Source organism: Lolium rigidum, chromosome 1 (genome assembly GCF_022539505.1).
Source record: "Lolium rigidum isolate FL_2022 chromosome 1, APGP_CSIRO_Lrig_0.1, whole genome shotgun sequence".
Taxonomy (NCBI): Eukaryota; Viridiplantae; Streptophyta; class Magnoliopsida; order Poales; family Poaceae; genus Lolium; species Lolium rigidum.
The window spans coordinates 258,717,536-258,738,299 of record NC_061508.1 but is presented as its reverse complement, the minus strand read 5'-3'; the positions used below and the strand labels follow the sequence as shown (position 1 = coordinate 258,738,299).

The 20,764-nt window shown below is 44.1% G+C and overlaps 2 long non-coding RNA genes across 2 annotated transcripts; one reads left to right on the top strand and one right to left on the bottom strand.

Moving 5' to 3' along the window:
• Positions 1-2,576: 2,576 nt before the first annotated feature.
• Positions 2,577-3,885, bottom strand: LOC124683565. Its single transcript, XR_006996743.1, has 3 exons — positions 3,717-3,885; positions 3,395-3,491; positions 2,577-2,605 (listed from the first exon to the last, which is right to left on the bottom strand). It is a non-coding gene; the product is annotated as an uncharacterized LOC124683565 (long non-coding RNA).
• Positions 3,886-14,449: 10,564 nt separating this feature from the next.
• LOC124683564 lies at positions 14,450-16,273 on the top strand. The gene is made up of 4 exons (XR_006996742.1): positions 14,450-14,640; positions 14,726-14,833; positions 15,221-15,314; positions 15,994-16,273. It is a non-coding gene; the product is annotated as an uncharacterized LOC124683564 (long non-coding RNA).
• The last annotated feature ends 4,491 nt before the right edge of the window (positions 16,274-20,764 follow it).

The following is a 20,764-nucleotide window of genomic DNA, read 5'->3' as shown; positions in this document are numbered from 1 at the left end:
AAGAACAAGGCCTCCGCTGCCAGCTCCACATCCAATTATTCCCTGAGATTGAAAACAAAAAAAAATATTACAAAAGTCGTCAAGAACTGGCCCAATTCTATAATTATTACTAAAGAAGGAATTACTAAAGCTAGAAAACATTCAAGTCAGGCAACAATTTCCCCTACACATACAGGGTACATGTATTTGTCATTTCCAAGCTAGGCAACAGTTTCTCTACTCCCTACAAACTCATATTGAACAGGGAAACAAAATACTCTTTTGGCAAACAATTGAGCACAATTATTATTATGCATCTACTCTCTAAGCAAATGTACTGCTCTTCAACACTAGAAGCTTTTCTGATATATAAGACAGACTCTCCATAAAAATTGCAGAACTAATTCATCCTCCCCGAGATAATATTAAGAGGCGGCAGCAGCACCACCATTTCAGACAGACTACAGCAGAATCAACACATCCTTATAAGGTGGCAGCATTTGCGTTGACTCACAAAAATTAAACTAGTGGTCCTGATCAGCTCCAAAGAGCTCCACGTTCTGCACACATTTAATAGCAGCCAGATTTAAGCTCCACATTCATCAAGTCGACCAAACAACAAGTTGGGTAAAAACTTAAGGATAATCTAAAGCTACAGCTACAAATGGTCAGAATAACAATCTCTTTCTTATAAACACAAGAAATTACTAGAACAGTAGAACTATACACCGTTTCCAAGTCACAATTAACTTAGGTGCAGATATCAATCTTTCGAGATAAGCAGCAACATCAGAGGCATTTTAAACAACCAAAAAAGAATTAATCCATCATTTCAAGCCTGAAAGGTGAATGCACTGCCGTCACAAAAGATTTAGCTACTTTGTTGAACTAGTAGTCCAGATCATCATACACTTGTGCACCTCACATGTTAGAAAAAGAAACAAGGATTAGTATGCACGGCACCTACATCACAAGAAATTACTCAACAAACAACATGAGATAGCATATAAGCTACTGTATTCACCAACTGCAGCAACTCAAAAAGGAAAAAGATTTTGGATTGCTGCTGTGTTTTGCTTGCTGTTTTGGATGCGAGTTGTGAAATCAATTGCCATCAACAAGAAGAAAAGGGCTTCAGGCTTATACTATGCAAAAGCAACATAGGACAAAAATCAATTGAGGCGCAGAAAAGATAGGCTGCTCATGTGATCCCGACTTACCACATAGAAGAAACAATAACGCGATGCAAACACAGACTAGCTAAAGCATTCATTCAGCCATAGTGTTCTTCACCAAAAAATATGAACATGGTATTGCAACATTCCAACAAAACCCACTACCATCAAACCATCATATTCTACACAAATCGTCATAACGAACCCACAACATCTAAAACGTACATAGGCAGAGTTAGATGGCCGTGCTATCATGGAGAACCTAGAGAACAAAGAAGAGGAACCAGAAAATTACCAAATCCCACGGAGTCCAAGAAGGACACCCGCTGCCATCGCACACCTCCGCCACGGTGAACTCGCGGGCTGGTTTGCACCCTTGCCAGGGAACCTGCAACCAACATCCAGGCAGAACAAGGTCAGTTACCTGTAGGTGCGATAATTTCTTCAGATGTATACTACACCAAACACATTGCTAGGTAAACCACATCACCAGAGTCCTAAATAAGAAGAGGCAAGAGAGGAACATGACACTCACCTAAAACCACCGAGTCGAAGAAGAAGAAGGCCTCCGCTGCCAGCTCCACATCCAATTATTCCCTGAGATTGAAAACAAACAAAAAAGTTAACGAAAGTGGTCATCAACTGGTCCAATTCTAAAATTATTACTAAAGAAAGAATTACTAAAGCTAGAAAACATTCAAGTCAGGCAACAATTTTCCAGCTAGACATATAGGGTACATGTAGATGTCATTTCTAAGCTAGGCAACAATTTCTCTACTCTCTAAAAACTCAATTCGAACGGGAAGAAAAAACTCTTTTGGCAAACAATTGAGCACAATTATTACTATGCATCTACTCTCTAAGCAAATATGTACTGCTCTTCAACGCTAGATACTCTTCTGATATATAAGACAGACAGATGATCCATACAAATAGCAGAACTAATTCATCCTTCCCGAGATAATATTAAGCGGCGGCAGCAGCAGCAGCACCATTTCAGACAGACTACAACAGAATCAATTCATCCTTATAAGGTGGCAGCATTTGTGTTGACTCACAAAATTAAACTAGTGGTCCAGATCAGATCCAAAGAGCTCCAGGTTCTTCCCATGTTTAATACCAGTCAGGTTTAAGCTCCACATTCATCAAGTCGACCAGACAAGAAGTTGGGTAAAAACTGATAATCTAAAGCTAGAGCTACAAATGGTCAGAATTTCGATCTCTTTCTTATTAACACAAGAAAATACTAGAGCTAGAAACCGTTTCCAAGTCACAATTAACTTAGATGCAGATATCAATCTTTCGAGATCAGTAGCAACACCACAGGCATTTTAAACAACAAAAACAAAATTAATTCATCATTTGAAGCCTGGAAGGTGAATGCATTGCCTTCACAAAAGATTTAGCTACTTTGTTGAGCTAGTAGTCCCGATCAGCATACACTTGTGCACCTCACATGTTAGAAAAACAAACAAGGATTAGCATGCACCGCACATACACTTATCACAAGAAAAATTACTCAACAAACATTATGAGATAGCATATAAGTGATCTAAGGTTCAAGCAACCCAGAAAACGAAAGGAAATCAAGATTATGATCTAACATAAATATACAAAGTTGCGCAAATACTAAAATATGATCAAGAATTAGGTTCTTAAGCCATCATGGTAAATATAAGCGATTCACCAACTGCAGCAACTCAAAAAGGAAAAAGATTTTGAATTGCTGCTATGGTTTGCTTGCTTTTTCTTGCTGTTTCGGATGCTAGTTGTGAAATCAATTGCCATCAACAAGCAGAAAAGGGCTTCAGGCTTATACTATGCAAAAGCAACATAGGACAAAAAACAATCGAGGCGCAGAAAAGATAGGTTGCTCATTGATGTGATATTGAACTACCACAGATGAATAACATCAGGCAATGCAAATATGACAAACCCGAATCCAACACCAGCATGATATGCTGCTCCAGGGATGTGATCCAACTTACCGCACATAAGAAACAATTACGCAATGCAAACAGAGACTAACCCAAGAATTCACTCGGCCATAGTGTTCTTCACCAAAAAACATGAACAGGGTATTGCAACAATTCCAGCAAAACCCACTCCCATCAAACCATCATATTCTTCCCAAATTGCCATATCAAAGCCACAACATCTAAAACGTACATAGGCAGAGCTAGATAGCCGTGCTAGCACGGGAGAACTTAGAGGATAAAGAAGAGGAACCAGAAATTTACCCAAAGCCTACGGAGTGGAATTACAAGGCCACCCGCTGCCATCGCACACCGCCGCCACGGTGAACTCGTGGGCTGGTTTGCACTCTTGCCAGAGAACCTTCAACGAACAACCATGCAAAACCAGGTCAATTTCCCATAGGCACGACAAAAAAATTCGGATGTATATCAAGGGGAAATTTGAACAACGCAGCACTAGTATGAAAATCTAGAGATATCTAGAGCACTGTATCCTGCAGCGGCAGCTCACCAAATAGGCGCTCATACAAGATTGGGTGGCGAGCATGGTGTGGATTCTAGCGAGAGGACAGAGGAAATTATCGACCTTTGGGTGGCGAGAGGTGTTCTTGGACGGCAGCCTGGATGTGGGGCTTCGGTGGCGAGGTCCTGCAGGTTGTGCGCGCCTCATCCGGCGCTCACGGCCGCGTCCATGTCGTCGGGCGACAATCCGAGGAGGCCGGCGAGCGGGGTGCCGGAGCTCGCGCGCGGCGGCGGACTTGGAGGTTCCCGTGAACGAGCAGCGATTCCCATGGCCGCTGAATCGACATCGAGGGCCTGCAGCACCGCGCGAGGCGGGCGTCGTCGTCCTCCACGCCGGTCTGCAGTCCCGGCGCTACGGTTCGCTGCAGGTCGGGGATGCCGCAGGCTCGGGGAGGCGAGCAGCAGTCCTTCCTACGCGCGTCCCCGTCTTCTTGCGCCGGCCGCCGTCGTGGGGGTCGCGGTCGCGCCGTCACCGGAAAGGGGGCAGCTTGGGTTTGCGTAGCGGCGGGGTTGGGGCTCGGGAGGGCTCCGTAGGCCGGGGAACCAAGAGAAGAGACGCGCCGGAGCTTCGCCGGTGAGCGGCGGCGGCATGGGTGGCCGGGGGAGGTTGGTGAGTTGGGTGGCCGGCGGCGTGTCCAGTGTGGTGAGAGCAATTTAAGGGAGGGGAATGTGACGCGTCCTGTGTCCGTTGGTTTTCTTTTTCTTTGGTCACCATGCGTTTTGTGCTTTTTTTCGTGAGGTGAGAATGTGAGATGCATCGGACGAAGATTAATTAATTGCAGGCCATAACTAAACCATGAAGAAAACTGTGCCGCCGCCCACAATCAAAGGCAATTTCTTTTCTTCTTCACACAAATTAATTACTACAGTAGCTCTTCTACTACTACTCCATATGTATACTGGGAGTAAAAACAGTCGACGAGCACGAGTCACGCATCGCATGCAGCCGTACAACTTCACGGTCACGTCCGGTCACGCTATGGACATATCCTGGTTTTCCTATTTTGCCCTTGTTTTCCGTCACGTGTCGGTCAGCACCCCTCCTACTTACCGTCGCCTCGACTACATGTGAGGTGCCGTTGTTGGGTCTAGTGAGTTGCCGTTGCAGCGCCCGCCGGCGAGGTGTCGCAACTTAAGTTGACGAGGTGACGCTGCTAGAGCTAGCAAAGTGCGGATCCTAGGAGCGGCGAGCTGCTGCTGGGGCCGGCGCCGACGATCTTCTTGGGGAGTATGCGCGAAAGAGGTTGGGTCGGGCGAGCAACACCTAGGCGGTGATGTGGGGAAGAAGTAGGGCGAGCAAAACCTAGGCAGCGACATGTGCGTGATCGTGGGGCAGCGGCGCGACAGCTAGTCGAAAACCATTTATCTATTGCAATTTGAAAAGGCATTACACAAACTCTAAAGTGGCCTATCCTAAAACAAATAGAGTGAAAAATCACATGAAATAACCACTTTCGACGAAAACCTAGGGGTAGACGACTGGAGATCCATGGAACATATTATCGCCTAAAATCGTGCAAGGGAGGTTCGGAAACCCTCCATCTCTTGCATGGGGTTCTAATATGGGTATACACGTGTGGTGTAGAAGAGAGATGCCATTACACAACTCTAAAGTGGCCCTTTCTTCACAAAATTGGATTACATTGTATGACAATTACAAACTTGTAGTGTGAAACTCTCACTTTGTGGCCAACAACCCAATTCTTGTAAAAACTTGGCTTATTTTCGGTTTTCATGTTCCAATAGCATATTTTGAGGCATCCAAATAAAAAGGTCTCATAAAATCAACAATTTCTAATCAATGCTAGGGGTAAACTTTGCAGGGCCAGCAAACAGGGATACACCTAAACTCGTGCGAGGAAGGGTGTGGACAAATATTTAAATCTTTTATGTAGTCCTAGCATGGGTATATGAGGTTGGCTTCAAGATGAAAAGCCAATACACAAATCTAAAGTGTCACTTGCGTCACTAGCATGACTATCCCGAAGAATTATCTGCAACTTATAGTGCAAAGCGCACACTTCGGGACCACCAACCCTCACCCTCTTTAATGGGTCCTAAAATGGGCATATAAGGGTGGTATAAAGAGGAAAATTAAAATCAATACACAAATTTTAAGTGCCACCTCATTCACAAACATAACTACCCCGAAGTAAGGTTTCAAACGTACAATACAAAACTCCCACTTCAAGGTCACCATGGAAGTATTGTAAGGATTTCGACTCTTTTTAAGGTTTTCATGTTCCTAACACCAACATTGACACAAGGAAAGAGAGGACCCACCTGTAATCACCGTTTTAGGTGTAGAGGTCACAAGGCCCACAAAAGAGGGTTTCGCCTAAAACATGGAGAAGAAGGACCGGTAACCACCCCCTCTTGCTTTGGGTACTTATATGTGTATACAATTGTGCTTTGAAGAGGAAAATACAAGATACAACTCTGGAGTGCACCTCTTTCGCGAACATGACTACCCTGGAGGAAGATTTCATACTTATAGTGTTGAACTCCCAATTCCAAGCCACCGACCTAACTGTTGTAAGCACTTGGGCTCCTTTTGACGTTTTAATGTTTCTATGACCTACCCTATATATAAGAGTCAAATGGAATCACCACTTTGGAAGGAAACATAGGGTAGAAGTCCCAGGGACCATGAAATAGGGTTTCGCCTGAAACATGGAGGGGAAGTTTTGGAAATTACCCCCTCGTGCGTGGAGTTCTAATAGCGCTATGTAAGTGTGGTGTGAAGAGTAAAAGCCAATATACAACTCTGAAGTGGCACCTCATTCGCAAACATGACTATCCGGAGAAAGATTTCAAAATGATAGTGTTGAGACCACCGACCCAACTCTTATAAGAACTTGGTCTCTTGGGGGGGCGGGGGTCATGTTCCTAGGGCCTAAACTAACACAAACAAAGAGAATATTCACATGTAATCACCACTTTGGAAGGAAAGCTAGGGGTAGATCTCGTGAGACCCATGGAACATCTTTTCGTCTGAAATTGGGAGAGGAAGGTTGGGAAACCAGACCCCTCTTGCATGGGTGTCCTAATATGGGTACTTAAGTGTGGAATGAAGAGGAAAATGCAAAATAAAACTCTCAAGTGGCACCTCCTTCGTGAACATGACTATTTAGAAGAAAATTTGAGACTTGTACTTTGTTTCTAGATCATGTCTATTCGACTCTACTTGTTGGATATCATGGTTGGGGCCTCCAATTTTCCTCCTCATTAATGCCCTAGTACATACAATCGCTTCTCGATGGTGTATTCCGCATCGCGGTTGGGCATTGCTCCCGTCCAATTTTGGAACGTGAGGAAGCCTAATATAAAATAACAATCAAGCAAACTCATGTTTTGATGAAATCTATTGAAAATCAACGAAAGAATCTGCTGAAAATTCGTTTTTTCGTGTGTGCATAGAGTAGCATATGTAGCTCTCTAATTTTGCATCCAAAGTAGTAGATAGGTGAAATTTATTGGAATCACGGAACCATAGACACGCATGCAGAACGGGAATTAAAGATAGAGTCCAGCTACCAGCTTAGGCAACCAAAAACGTATGGAAAGTTGAACCGCCCATAATGCGCGCAATTGGTAATTGGATTGAATTGATTATGATCTTTACCACCTAATTAAGTCAGTGCACAGATCACGCAAGGGGCGATTTATTTTTCGGCGGGAGTTGTTTTTGGAGCAAGCGAAAATCTGGCAAATCCGAAACAACAACGAACCCACCCCCACCCTCACTTCCTCTACCCAACACAGCGACTCACCACCTCTCTCTCTTTTCCCTGTTCCCCTTCCAACGCCGGCAAATCCCGGCCGGTTCGGGCGAGCTATCTCGCCACCGACCACGGCACCGGCACCAAATCCTCCTCATGTACTGTCTCCACGGCTGATCCGCAGCCCCCATGGCGAAACTCTACACCCGCAGCAATGCGCCGAAGCGGCGCCGCCGCGTGGCGCCGTCAAGCTCCGGCAGGCCCTCCTCCTCAACTGCATCACAAGGCCGCCGCCACGAACACCCGCTGACATAGATCGAAAGGCTCCTTCAGGTGACGGCGTGTAACGCCGCGGGCGGCGGTACGGGCTTGTTGCGGCGCCGGAATGGCGGCGGGGAGTCGGTTCTTGACCGAGTTGGGCTCGGGGTCGGCACTCCGTCGGGAGCTTCTGCTACCGGCGTCTTCTTCTGGCAACCCCGTCCTCGGCCTACTGATGTCGGCTGCCTGCTCCTACAGCTGGCCACCACTCGAAGCTGCTGCAGACCGGTGAAGCCTCTCTCTTGCTCCTCGTATTTCTCCATCCGTTCTTGCTAGACGTGTTTGGTTCGTCTTTTTGTAATGTAACCTGATAGTACTGTTAACTGATTCCATAAAATCATGTTTGTTTCTGTCGCTCCGTAATCTAATAACGTGGTCCAATGCAAATTTGATTTCGGTGGAAATCCTGCGTAATGGGATGGGCCGGGATAACGTTCCTGTTGTTGCCGCTGGCTCTCGTTGGTTGGCTAGTCGTCCGCTGTAGTTGTCGCTGGTCGCTACCGCAAGATATCCTCTCGCTTCCGTCGCACGCCGGCTACCGTCGCAAGACGTCAGCCGTCGCCGTCGCGAGCCGTCCGCTGCCGCCGTCCCAAGCCGCCCTCTGTCACCGCCGTCGCAAGCCATCCGCTGTAATAGTTGTTCGTGCCGCCACCACAAGCTGTCAGCTCTCTCTCCGTCGTCGTCCGCGCCGCCGCAAGCTGTCAGCTGCTGCCATCGCCTCTGCAATCCGTCATTGGGCGGCAGCAGGCTACGCCGTCCCCATGTCCTGGGCTGCTCGGCGCCTTGACATCGGGCGGCCGGCCAGTGCGCCTGGACTGCAAATTTTATTTTGTTCCTCCATCGATTTTCTTGCTCCTCATTCCGTTGACACCGACAGTAGTAACCATCCTTGAAACAAACACGTCTAGCATTTCTCCCGTTGAACGTGTAGTCAGCATAGAAAGTCACATTCGTCTGAATTTGGTTCAGTCTGTTAGCTAGTGTTGTTCAGCTGTACGCCCATGATTTCTTCAGGTCATGCCCAAGCTGCATACACTTGACGCTTGTAGGTCCATATGTGTATTATTTTAGGCATGTTATACAGGTATATGTATGGTGGTACAAAATTTGCTATGTTACCAACAGTAAATGCATACCTAGCAAGGATGGCAGACCTTGGAGTCAGCACAAGCAACCACCATGAACTGGACGCAGGAACATGAAACCAATATGGATTGGGAATTTGAAAATTATTTAGACTTGGAATTGGCATTACAATGATATACCTATGGTGTTTGCTGCTCAGCAAAATTCTGATATTTAGTAGAATTTTCCCTTAGCACATGTAAAAATAAAACAATGTCAAGAAATAAATATATTCATCTAACATCTGAAAGCAAAACATTCATTATGTACTAAATGGTCGACTTACACATAGTTCCGTTGCTTGAAGTCCATGAACCTTGTTTTCAACTGACCCAACAAATCATAATCCCCATCTGCCTCATTTACTATACCATGTTGGAAATTTAGAAGTTGTTGGGTCAAGCCAGAATGATCTCGAGGCCTTTGTACTACATGAGATGATAAACTTTATTTTCTTGATGCATATACTCTATAATAATGAAATACTCTCCCATCACACAAAATGAAGATTTAATATCGAAGTGGCTAATTATAAAATTCAGTGTTCGCCCGCAATATGTTAGTATATTAGCATTTCAGTTCATATAAATACGAAATTGCTTTGTAAATGATGCAGTTTGTAATAATTTTGTAGGTGGTCAATGGTTTAGTATTTTATCAAGTAATTGGCTCTCCATTTATTGCATTTTATTTGCTTGACTTTCCATTTCACACTTTTCTCATTTTAATATTCAGTATTCTGCACTTACAAGATCACCCATGGCAACAGAACAAACGGCTGTGGCAGGTGATGGCGTGTGACCGTGGGCTGCGGGAGGGGCTCGTTATCTTGCCGGGATGCCGACGCGGAGACACTGAGGACGAGCAGGTGTTTGCCTGCCATCTAAGATGCTGTCGTCTTCTGGCCACCACCCCATCAAGGTTCTACTGCTGGCCACCACTTCAACATGCTACTGTTTAGTGAGGTCTCCTCCATCTAAGATTGCTAACAATTCCATCTTTTCTCCTATTGTTATTTTTTGCGGGGGATCTTTTCTCCTATTGAATGGAATGTGTATACAACAGATAAAAAACATAGGCATATATTGATGTATTGATGAGAGGAGCATAAGAATGTGTGTGCATAGACATGTATGTGCTCAACACCTTTGATTTTGGTTGCTGATTATTCATAGGAGGTGCTGCTATATTTCCGAGCGTCCGTCTATCTGTTGTTGTGATAATTTGGGACGCTGAAACTTATTTCTAGACCTCAAAAACTCGACATATAATAAAATAAGTTGGTCTTCTTTGAATAAAAATATCTTTTCGTGATATCTGTAATTGAGAACATGTTTTGGAAAATGGTTTAATTCGTTTTCAATAGTCACAGTTGGGTTCAATTTGAGACTGATCTTGCACTTGTAATAAAGTTGTTGTATATCTATCATGTAGTTTTGAAAAACATGTGCTATAATCCTCGGATATTAGAGTTTTTGTTTGGCACTATAATCCTTGGATGTTTGGTACTTCTTCTTGTTCAAAATCATTTCTTTTTATATAAATGACAAATTGCTCAATGAAAATTGGTTTGCATTGAGGAGGATGTGTACTTCTTAAACATGGGTTGGTAGATGTTATATGTATATCCCAGTTGACTTTTGTTTTTAAATGTTCTTTTGAGGTTTGAGGTGGCATATCTGGTTGCATACATGTTTCTGGTAGTTCCATGTTTAATGTTCAATACTTTGTTTGGAAAAGGTGCCCATTGATTTATTATCTCTGTCTCGAGTTGATCATCTTAAAGTTGCTGGTTACTATCATCTAATGATTATCATTGGTACTTTATTGTTTATATCAATCTTGTACTGATGTTCAGTCAATTCAATTGCAGAAACGACACAAGTATGCAATGCAAGAGACAAGCAAGCAAGAATGCAGCCACTGATAGCAAGTCATGGCAAGGGAAAGGGATGGGAGATAAATAGGAAGAGGTCTCCTTTTCTTGCCTTTGATTGCAGTGGCACTGTTCTGTTATGGCAGCCGGAGATTTCTCTGCTAGCATGGTCGCCACTGTAGGACGGGAGGAGGAGTTGCGGCTGCTGCACATCTAATTCAAGCACGCGGCTGCTGCACATCTAATTCGAGCAGGATGGCAGGAAGGTTTTCCCTTTGGCAGGTAAAGTATGGTATTTTTTTCTTCAAATATCTTAATATTTGAGATTGCAATGTGATACGTATGAGCATTGGAGTCTTGGCAAGCTTCAGAGTTTGACTTAGTTTTATTTGCTCTCTGTGTTAACTTGAGCACATGTGGATTGGCTCCTACTTTCCCATAAGATGGATTGCCTCCTATCTGATATCCATATCAGGATATAGGCATTGAGAAGAAAGCTGTTAGTTTAGTTTATGCATACATGATTATTCCTAGTTCATTGACCATGGATGTTACGTCTGTTTGGGGCGATGATGCTTCTAGATTTTGCACCGTTATACTTTAATTTCTGTTAATAAATATTTCAAAGCATCTCGCGGAAAACTAGCAACCACTTGGATGCCTTTCATGCATTTTATTTAATTGAGCTACCTTACATGCTGAATTATAATTTGTAGGTAAGCAAATGAAGGCTCTGCCCTATAGGCTTATTATATGCAAGTCAGAGACACTACATGCTCACTATATTGATTTCCTGGACAGTATTGTATTGTACAACTTAAGGCTTGATGAATTCCTGCATGCTCTAGCTAGCGAAAACTGGCAGGCTGCAAGTAGAGATGATGTTGTGGTCTGTTTTGTTAGTTGGTGTATATCTGGCCACTGGATAGCAACTGCCCGGTCTTGACATGAACTGTTTGTACATAGTTAATTCAGACTTGGTATGTCATGGGAAGTCTAGGAGCTTTCAACTCTCAAAATTTGCATGTTGTGCCTAATCAATGTTTCAGAACTACAATGTTGCGTCGTGTATTCCTATTCATCATTAACAGGATTCTTGCACTCATGATATCAAACTGATAGCTGGTTGCCTCAAACTGTATGCATTAGTTCTAAGAGAATCCTTCTTATCGGATAGGGTGTTTCTGCACCTGGGTGGCTGGGTGCATACTTTCAAATGTATTTTGAACATATTTAAAAATGTCAAACCAAAATGTCTCATGTATATCTTCACATTTTACATGCTCACAAAGTTGTTTTAGCAAAAACCGATATGTTTTGTGCCCAGTGTAATGAAAAAGACAAATTTTGGTGCTAAAATAATCCATTTCTCGAGACATTATTTTATCTTTTTACACAGGGCTCACAAAATGTCGGTTTTATGCGAAACTTTAGGTGCGCACATAGAACATGCCCCTCTACATGCGAATTTTTATTCCTTAACTTTTTAACTTTCTAAAATATGTTTTGTACATACTGGGTGCATATGCACCTGGGATCAATTTTGAGTTTCCGCTTCTTATCTGCTTGGAAACAAGAATAATTTTCAAGCATATGCTTAGTAGAGTGCTTTATATTCACAAGTTACCGAGAAGTTGCTCTATCAAGCATGTTTTTTCTTCTAGTAGAGTTCATTTGATAATAATCTCGTTCCTTATGTAGTAGCTGCAACCGATAATTAGCTTTTGAGTAATGCTCTTGTTGTATATATTCAACAGATAGTTTGCCTGAAGATGACTACTTCCTTCATATTACTCAGGTTTGCTTAACTATATGCCAAACCACTTGCTCTTTTTTCAAGTTGTACATATCTATTTTAAATTGTGCCTATGTTATATTGTCATTGAGATGTTTTTGTTTCTCTTGGCAGAGCGCCCTCGGAGAGAGGCCCAAGAAGGACAACAAGACACCATGTTTGTAAGGTGGACGACTGGAAGTTGTCCACGGGGACCCTGTCGACAAGTTCACCCAGTTCCAGTTCAGTCTGGTCTTTGAGGAGTTCGAACTCTCGCACACCTCTGAGTCGTTCAGTGTCTTCTAATATGGGTACAAGGTCTTCCAAATGGCCAGCAGAGATGAGATGGACTTGACTCTGAAGAACAAATCTGAAAGTATATACATACATTGTACTTGGACGTTGTAGTGCTCTTTTGTTGAATGAACATGGCAAGGAATTAACCGCTGGTCTGTTTTGATTTCTGATGAAGACAAGCAAGATAAGGTTGTTCTAGACACCAAGGTAAATGGTAATTGGGTCACAGCTTCATAACAAATGAGCATTACGATAACTTCTATTGTTTTGGTCTAATAGGTTTTCCTTACATGTCGCAGGATAAGCAGAGGGGTGACACTTTGGTCTTGGAGTACAGATAAGGGAAGGACGTACATGCAAGGGATATCATTGCAGAAGTCAAACTACAGTAGGGATCAATACCGTCAGATGAGGCTAAAAGTAGAAGATCCATGAGAGACTCGCTAGGCTGCGAGAATTACTAGAAAAGGTGAGATCCTGAGCTCATCATTTTCACGTGTTTAAATTATATCTTAAAACTGAAATGTTAATGTTGTTTCATCTTTAAAATTTATATTCAGCCTTTCTGATAGTTATGATTGTTCCGGTTGTAATCATTGACAATGAAGGTCACCATTTTCCTGCAAATTGCAGTCCTTCCTTGATGTTCTGTTAGCTACAACTGAAGTTAATAGTTACTCTTAATGATTGTCCTTGTATTATTTGTCAAAATCAAAATCATGTTATTCAATCTGATTTTTTAGGATTTAATAGAAGCAGAGCCATAGTAACAGATAATCCAATTGGAACTTAGAGAGAAGAATAGTGCTATCTTCAGGAACGTTCTCACTGCGAAGGCATGTGTTAGTTTATAAGCCTGAAGTACTACATTTTTTCTATCTGCTGCAACTCTAGTCTATTCAGATGTTGTTTAGATAGTTATCCCCTTTTTTTCTCATGTCAGGACAACAACGAGCTTGCTATAGATGCTTGAAGCCTGGCGGCAGCCAAGGGAGTGCAGTAACTGTTCATGGTGGGCAAAGGTCCTTGTCATGGTATGTGTCTTTTTCTTAGATAGTAAAAATGGTATGCAAGTGGTTCCATACATGTTTCTGGTAGTTCCATGTTCAATATTCAATACTTTGTTTTTGAAAATATGGTATACAAGCCCATAGATGCTGCCATAGTGAAAGTGACGTGCTATGGTGGTGCTGACCTGCTATAGTGCAAATGAGAAATTGTTTGCATGGGGTTGGGTAAGAAACATGAGTTGTTAGGTGCTACTTAGTTTTGAAAATTTGTTTTTTTTTTGGATGAAACCAGACCTTGTATGGTTGAATATAGTGTCAGTTTACTTAGCTGTATCTTGGCCTGCTAACGTGGTCCATTTTGATGTTGTCGTGGTGCATGGTTTGGGGTGGCCATTGTCAGGCTTACCGATGTTTGTTCTGTAGATGTACCAGACCTTTTGTGTTGAAAACACATATACCTTGTATGCCTAGTACAACTTAAGCTTGGTGAATATGTTGTGTGGCACATCTTTGTTGATTGGGTTGCCTGTCGCTGGTGCTTTAGCTTTCCCGAGAGAAACTAAATCTCTGCAGACTTTAGTTACATGTCTTTTCAAACGAATTTGTTTATTCATGACTAGCATTTTTTCTCATTTGTTACAAAAGCCCACTGATATGAGTTTCTTGGCAGGCCTGATATATGGAGTGTTGACGCTCTGATGGCTAGGAAGGAAGTGGGCTGTGGAGAACGTGTTGATTGACCAAGTCGGCTAGGGAAGAGTAGCAGCTCGAGGGCGGCGACAGTTGCGACAATGGTGGTAGAGAGGTGCGACTGGAGCACACTTGCCAGCCGGAACTCCCTGGCTGACCGACCAATGAGCATTACGGTAACTTTTACTGTTTTGTTCTAATAGGTTTTCCCTACATATCACTGGATAATCAGATGGACGACACTTTGGCCTTGCAGTACAGATAAGGGAAGGACATGCAAGGGATACAATATGGATCAATACCGTCAGATGAGGCTAAAAGTAGAAGATCCACGGGAGCCTCGCTAGGCTGCGAGAATTACTAGAAGAGGTGAGATACTGAGCTTATCCTTTTCATGTGTTTAAATTATATCTTAAAACTGATATATTAATGTTGTTTCATCTCTGAATTTTATATTCAGCCTTTCTGATTGTTATGATTGTTCTAGTTGTAAATATTGATGATAAAGGTCACTATTTTCCTGCAAATTGCAATTCTTCCTTGATGTGCTGTTAGCTACAACCGAAGCAGAGCCATAGTAATAGATAGTCCAATTGGAACTTAGAGCGAAGAATAGTGCTATGTTCAGGAACCTTCTCACTGCAAAGACATATGCTAGTTTATAGGCCTGAAGTACTACATGTTTTTTCTATCTGCTGCAACTCTAGTCTATTCAGATGTTGTTTAGATAGTTATCCCCTTGTTTTCTCATGTCAGGACAACAAGGAGCTTGCTGTAGATGCTTGAAGCCTGGCATCAGCCAAGGGAGTGTGCACTAACTGTTCATGGTCGGCAAGAGGTCCATGTCATGGTACGTGTCCTTTTCTGAGATAGTAAAAATAGTATGCAAGTGGTTGCATACATGTTTCTGGTAGTTCCATGTTCGATGTTCAGAACTTTTTTTTTGAAAAAAATTGTATGCAATCCCACAGATGCTGCCATAGTGATAGTGACGTGCTATGGTGATGCTGACCTGCTATTGTGGTGCTGACCTGCTATAGTGGAAATGAGAAATAATTTGGATGGGGTTGGGTAAGAAACGTGAGTTGTCAGGTGCTACTGAGTTTTGAAAATATGTTTTTTGGGGGATGAAACCAGACCTTGTGTTGTTGAATATAGTGTCAGTTTACTTAGCTGTATCTTGACCTGCTAACATGGTCCATTTTGATGTTGTCATGGTGCATGGTTTGCGGTGCCCATTGTCAAGCTTACCTATGTTTGGTCTGTAGATGTACCAGACCTTTTGTGTTGAAAACGCATATAGCTTGTATGCCTAGTACAACTTAAGCTTGGTGAATATGTTGTGTGACACATCTTTGTTGATTGGGTTGCCTGTCACTGGTGGATGATGTTCATGTGCTTTAGCTTTCTCGAGAGAAGCTAATCTCTGCATACTTTAGTTATTTGTCTTTTCAAACGAATTGGTTTATTCATGACTAGCATTTTTTCTCATTTGTTACAACAACCCACTGATATGAGTTTCTTGGCAGGTCTAATATATGGAGTGTTGATGCTCTAATAGTTAGGAAGGAAGTGGGTTGTGGATAACGTGCTGATTGACCAAGTCGGCTAGGGAAGAGTAGCAGCTCGAGGGCGGTGATACTTGTTGCGACAATGGTGGGAGAGAGGTGCGACTGGAGCAACTCGCCAGCCACATGGAACTCCCTGGTTGACCGGCCTACACGGCATAGCTTCCCCCTGGCCGCTTGGGAGTATGGCACTACCCGGAAAGATGTCCTTGCTCCGGTGGTGCTGCTGCTGCCGCGCTAGCCATAGGTGGCTGGCCAACGTGTGATATACCGTTTCATCTCCTTCAATATTGAGTGGTGATGGACCTGAGCTGTGGTGCTATCTGCACTCTATATATATTGTGGCTTATTTGTTGTGAGCTATGAATGTCTAAGAAAGAAGAGATATCCTGCCAATTTTTTGGTTAATCCTGCTAGGTCACCGAGTTTATTTGTTTGGAACGGCAGTGCGTACAAAATTTTCCTGTAGGACGTGCATCAGATCCTTATTTGCACCATGAGATGTCATGTTTTGCCTATGGTCAATGGTGATGGTGAGCGTGATGATGGAGAACGCTGCAGGGATGAACGTCTAGCTCACCAATGTCATAAGCATGAAAACCAAAACTTTAAAATGGTGTCCCATGTACTTTACTCCAATCGATCTCTTGAATTGCATAGTAGAGCTCACAAGTTAACATTTGTACTCCTATTAGATATGGATATAGTCAAGACAGAACAATGCAGCATACCAACTTGCACGACAACTACTAGTTGCCCAGCGGTAGCTAGTGCGAGCGATCAACAAATCGTCCTAAAAAATAAGAAGGATTCAACTAGTAGGAATAGTGAAACATTTAAATCGACTAAAACTGAAAAAGGCCGGTTGTGGAATAACTAGCATCTAGCAACAATCGAGCAATCCTGGACATAGCAAGGACTATTTTGTTACAGAAACCCCTACGGAATGTATCGGTTGGTTCAGTTTAGATTCCTTGATTGAAAATTGAAACGCCCTTCCCTGCTTTTTGTGGATCCGTAAGTGGTTTTAGTATTAAAAAAACATATTAGTAGGTGTAACATTACTCTAGGAAAACCGAGCAGCCATCCGTAATTAATCAGATCGGTTTCCATGCAATGCGGTTATGTAGTTGGTGCAGATGCTAATGAATGTGAGTGTGGTTTCCCAAGGCATTTAATTCCTGGGGAAGTGCAAGCAGCTGGACCATCCTCAAAAGAATCATTTCCACGAAATTAACGGAGCAATCCACGGCAATGATGCATCCCATCCGTTTGTATGCTCCATCAACACATAGATTAGAGAGGCTTGAGTGACTTTACCGAAATTCTTCCTTCCCGCCTTACTTCTCCCGCTCTTCCGAAACTCAAACAGTTCTAAAAGCTTTTGCATTTGCCTATAAGTAGAAGTCCTTGGCCACGTAGCCGCGTGTCGGCTTCGCGTGACTTGTGACTTTGGACTTTGGCGACGCGAGAGCGAGGCGAGGAGGCCAGCATGATGCATCGTTGTCGCCATATTTTGTCCATGGAGCGAGGCGAGGAGGCCGGCGTGATGCATCATCACCGCCATTCTTCATCCGTGGAGGAGTCTGTGGACGAGTCTTCGCTGTTCGCAGGTGACCATCCATCCATGCCTTGCTGTTCTCACCTCACTCGTACCTAGGATCTGTTTTCCATGCCGATGCACACAGAGCACTGCGCACCGTCGCCGCGTCCGCTGTGCTTGGCAAATTCGGTGTACGCGAACTCCGGAAGCTTGGCGAGGTCCACGATGCGACCGCGACTTCCGGTGCCGGCCGCCGCCCCGGCAGCGGCAACCGGTGATCGGTTGCGGAATTGGTAGCAAAAGAAGAAGGCGACGGAGAAGAGCGCGGCGCCCGTGAGGCCGATGCAGGTGTAGCTGAAGATCGCCGTGCCCTGGCTGGCGTGCCCCTGGTTCATTGACCAGGCTTCTATTTCGGCTCCAAGTCTCATATATCTGTCCATTGAGGGTGATATTCGATCGGGCAGGCAACCTGTACTAAAGAACATGGCATCTCTAGAGACTGCATCAGCCTTGATTCCGGGAGCAATCACAGATTGTGATGCGGATGCTATCAGGCAGTTCCTGGGAGGCCTCTCTAATGTCACATATTGTTAGCTCCCTCCTGATATTCTTGGCAAGGTTGGCTGAATCAGAAAAACAAAGTGTAGAATATAGCCTGGGTTTGATATTGTGTCCTAATCCTTTGAACCGTGTGCAGCTGACCATGGAAAAGAATTTTCAATGGTGTCCAAGATTCAGCAAACTTGTAAACCTCACTCTTAACAGCTCCTGTGTGCACGCCGAGTTTTATTCACCTGTCATCGCAGACAAACATGATGTCCTCTTGGATCTACATTAGTTCGCTCTGGTTTGGTCTGACGGAACAGCATCTTTGCTGTCTTAAGTCCTTTTTTTGCGCAAAAGAATCAACGTGATGGGTTAAAAGGATTTTATGCTCACGGCGGGCCAGAAAAAAACACTCTTTACAGTGCCAAAAAAACACTTCCGGTTACCCTGCATTGCACATACATGGATAGTTGCCATTCTGATTGGATCTCATATTGCTCCATTGAGGCATTGATGCATCATTTGTTGAATCTATTCTGCTAGCTCATTCGGATTTAAATATTTACTAGTGGTTGGGGCACCCCTTGGGAACAACATCCAAATAGAGGATGTTGTGCCGGCACCCCGTACGGCAGTGTCAGCGCTCCTGCCGACGCCTATCTGGGACGCCAATGGAGATGCTCTTAGACTACCGCTTAAGCTCTAGACGGGGCGTTTGTCCATCGCCTAGTGCCTAATCGTGCTAAAGGGTCGCCTAGACGTCGTCTTATCCAACAGTGGGCACGACATGTATTGCATCTGAGCCTCTTAGGTCCTCATTGGTAGCTCGCATTGAAATTTCACGTTTCAATCCGTCGCATGCAAATGGTCCAACTGCTACCGTATGAGTGGTATGAGTGGAAGCAAGTTTTAGACCAACTTTCGTACTTTGTTTGGATGTCAACAATTTCACTTAGGCTCGAGTGGAGACGATAAACACTTCATTGAGTTATGTTTTTGGTCCACCGAAATGGCATTTGGAATACCAAACAGTGCAAACGTTGTATCAAGATGCAACTTATTTGAGACAGGGATATGGGCTCCAGGCTCCCTGCCAGTCGCACCGCATTCGCCGTTTTGCGGCGCTAAGATTGTAGTGGCCCATCTAGCTCATCATTAGAATATGGCAAAATAGTGTCCTGGTTAACCTGCTTAGAGCATCTCCATCGCTGCTCTCAGTAGCGCTCTCAATAGCTCTATTGGGATTCTAGTGAGAGAAAGCGCTCACACCGACGCTCCTCAAAAAGCGTTGGCATGTTCTGGAGCCCCATAAATGTCGGCGCGTCCGAAAGGATCCCTATGCGAAGAGCTTCGATCGGGGTCTCCGGTGCCTCTTCAGCAACAACTCCACGTCAAATTCCAGGAGTTTGGGCTTTTTATGGGGCTTGGTGGGGGCACCGGTGTGGGAACATCATCCAGACAGAGGATGCTATGCTGGCGCCCCCTCATACGGTAGTGTTGGTGCCCTTGCCGACGCCTATTTAGGAGACATCGGTGGAGATGCTCTTAGACTACCGCTTAAGCTCTAGAAGGGGTGTTTGTCCATCGCCTAGTGCCTAATCGTGCTAAGGCGTCGCCTAGACGTCGTCTTTTCCAACAGTGGACACGCCATGTATTGCATCTGAGAGCCGTTTCGGCCCGTCGCATGCAAATGGTCCAACTGCTACCGTATGAGTGGAAACAAGTCTTGGATCAACTTTCCTACTTTGTTTGGATGCCAACAATTTCATTTAGATTCGAGTGGAGAAACGATAAACACTTCATTGAGTTGTGTTTTTTGTCCACAGAAATGGCATTTGGAATACCAAACAGTGCAAACGTTGTATCAAGATGCACCTTATTTGAGAGTGATATGGGCTCCAGGATCCCTGCCCGTCGCACCGCATTCACCGTTTTGCGGGCTAAAATCGTCGCGGCTGAATTTTTTTGGTTTTAGGGTACATGGGCTCTTATGCACTACAGAAACCAAAAACAAAATTATCACCAAATAATACTATGGATTTCTACTCTAATGCTATGTTTTACTCGAATGATACTGCTTTGGAGAAGCAGACTGCGTTGTCTCAAATGGCCATGCGCCCTCTCGACGAGGCCATTGACTCCCTACACAGCTAGTTGCTCACGTTTGCGGGCTTTCTGGAGCGGACATAAGCTATGTTGGGTGGACTCTCCTGGACTCATGCCGATCATTTGGTTCCACCTATTGTTGGTCAAGTGGGCGTGAGCGGAGCGGGCCTTTATGGATATTTCTCTCCAGGCGCTAGGGTGGGCTTATCGGTCACAACTTAGGCCATGCAGATCATGCCTGAGCTTCCAGAGTCGTGTGGAGATGTTGTGATGCCTCCTCCCATCGACGAAGTGAAGTTTGGCTCGGGCGAGATCTCGGATTTGGCTTCTCCGCCGAGACAAGCACTTGGCTTTGAGAAGAATGTTATTGTTGATGTTGTTGTCTCTCTTTCGCCTGACTGACATGCAAGTGGTTCCTTCACTAGTAGGAAACTAGCTATAGGTGCGATATTCTGTGGCGCACCAGTTTTGCGTGCGTCACGGAAATTATTTCTGTGGCGCACCAGACCAGATGCGTCACTGAAATAGCATATTTTT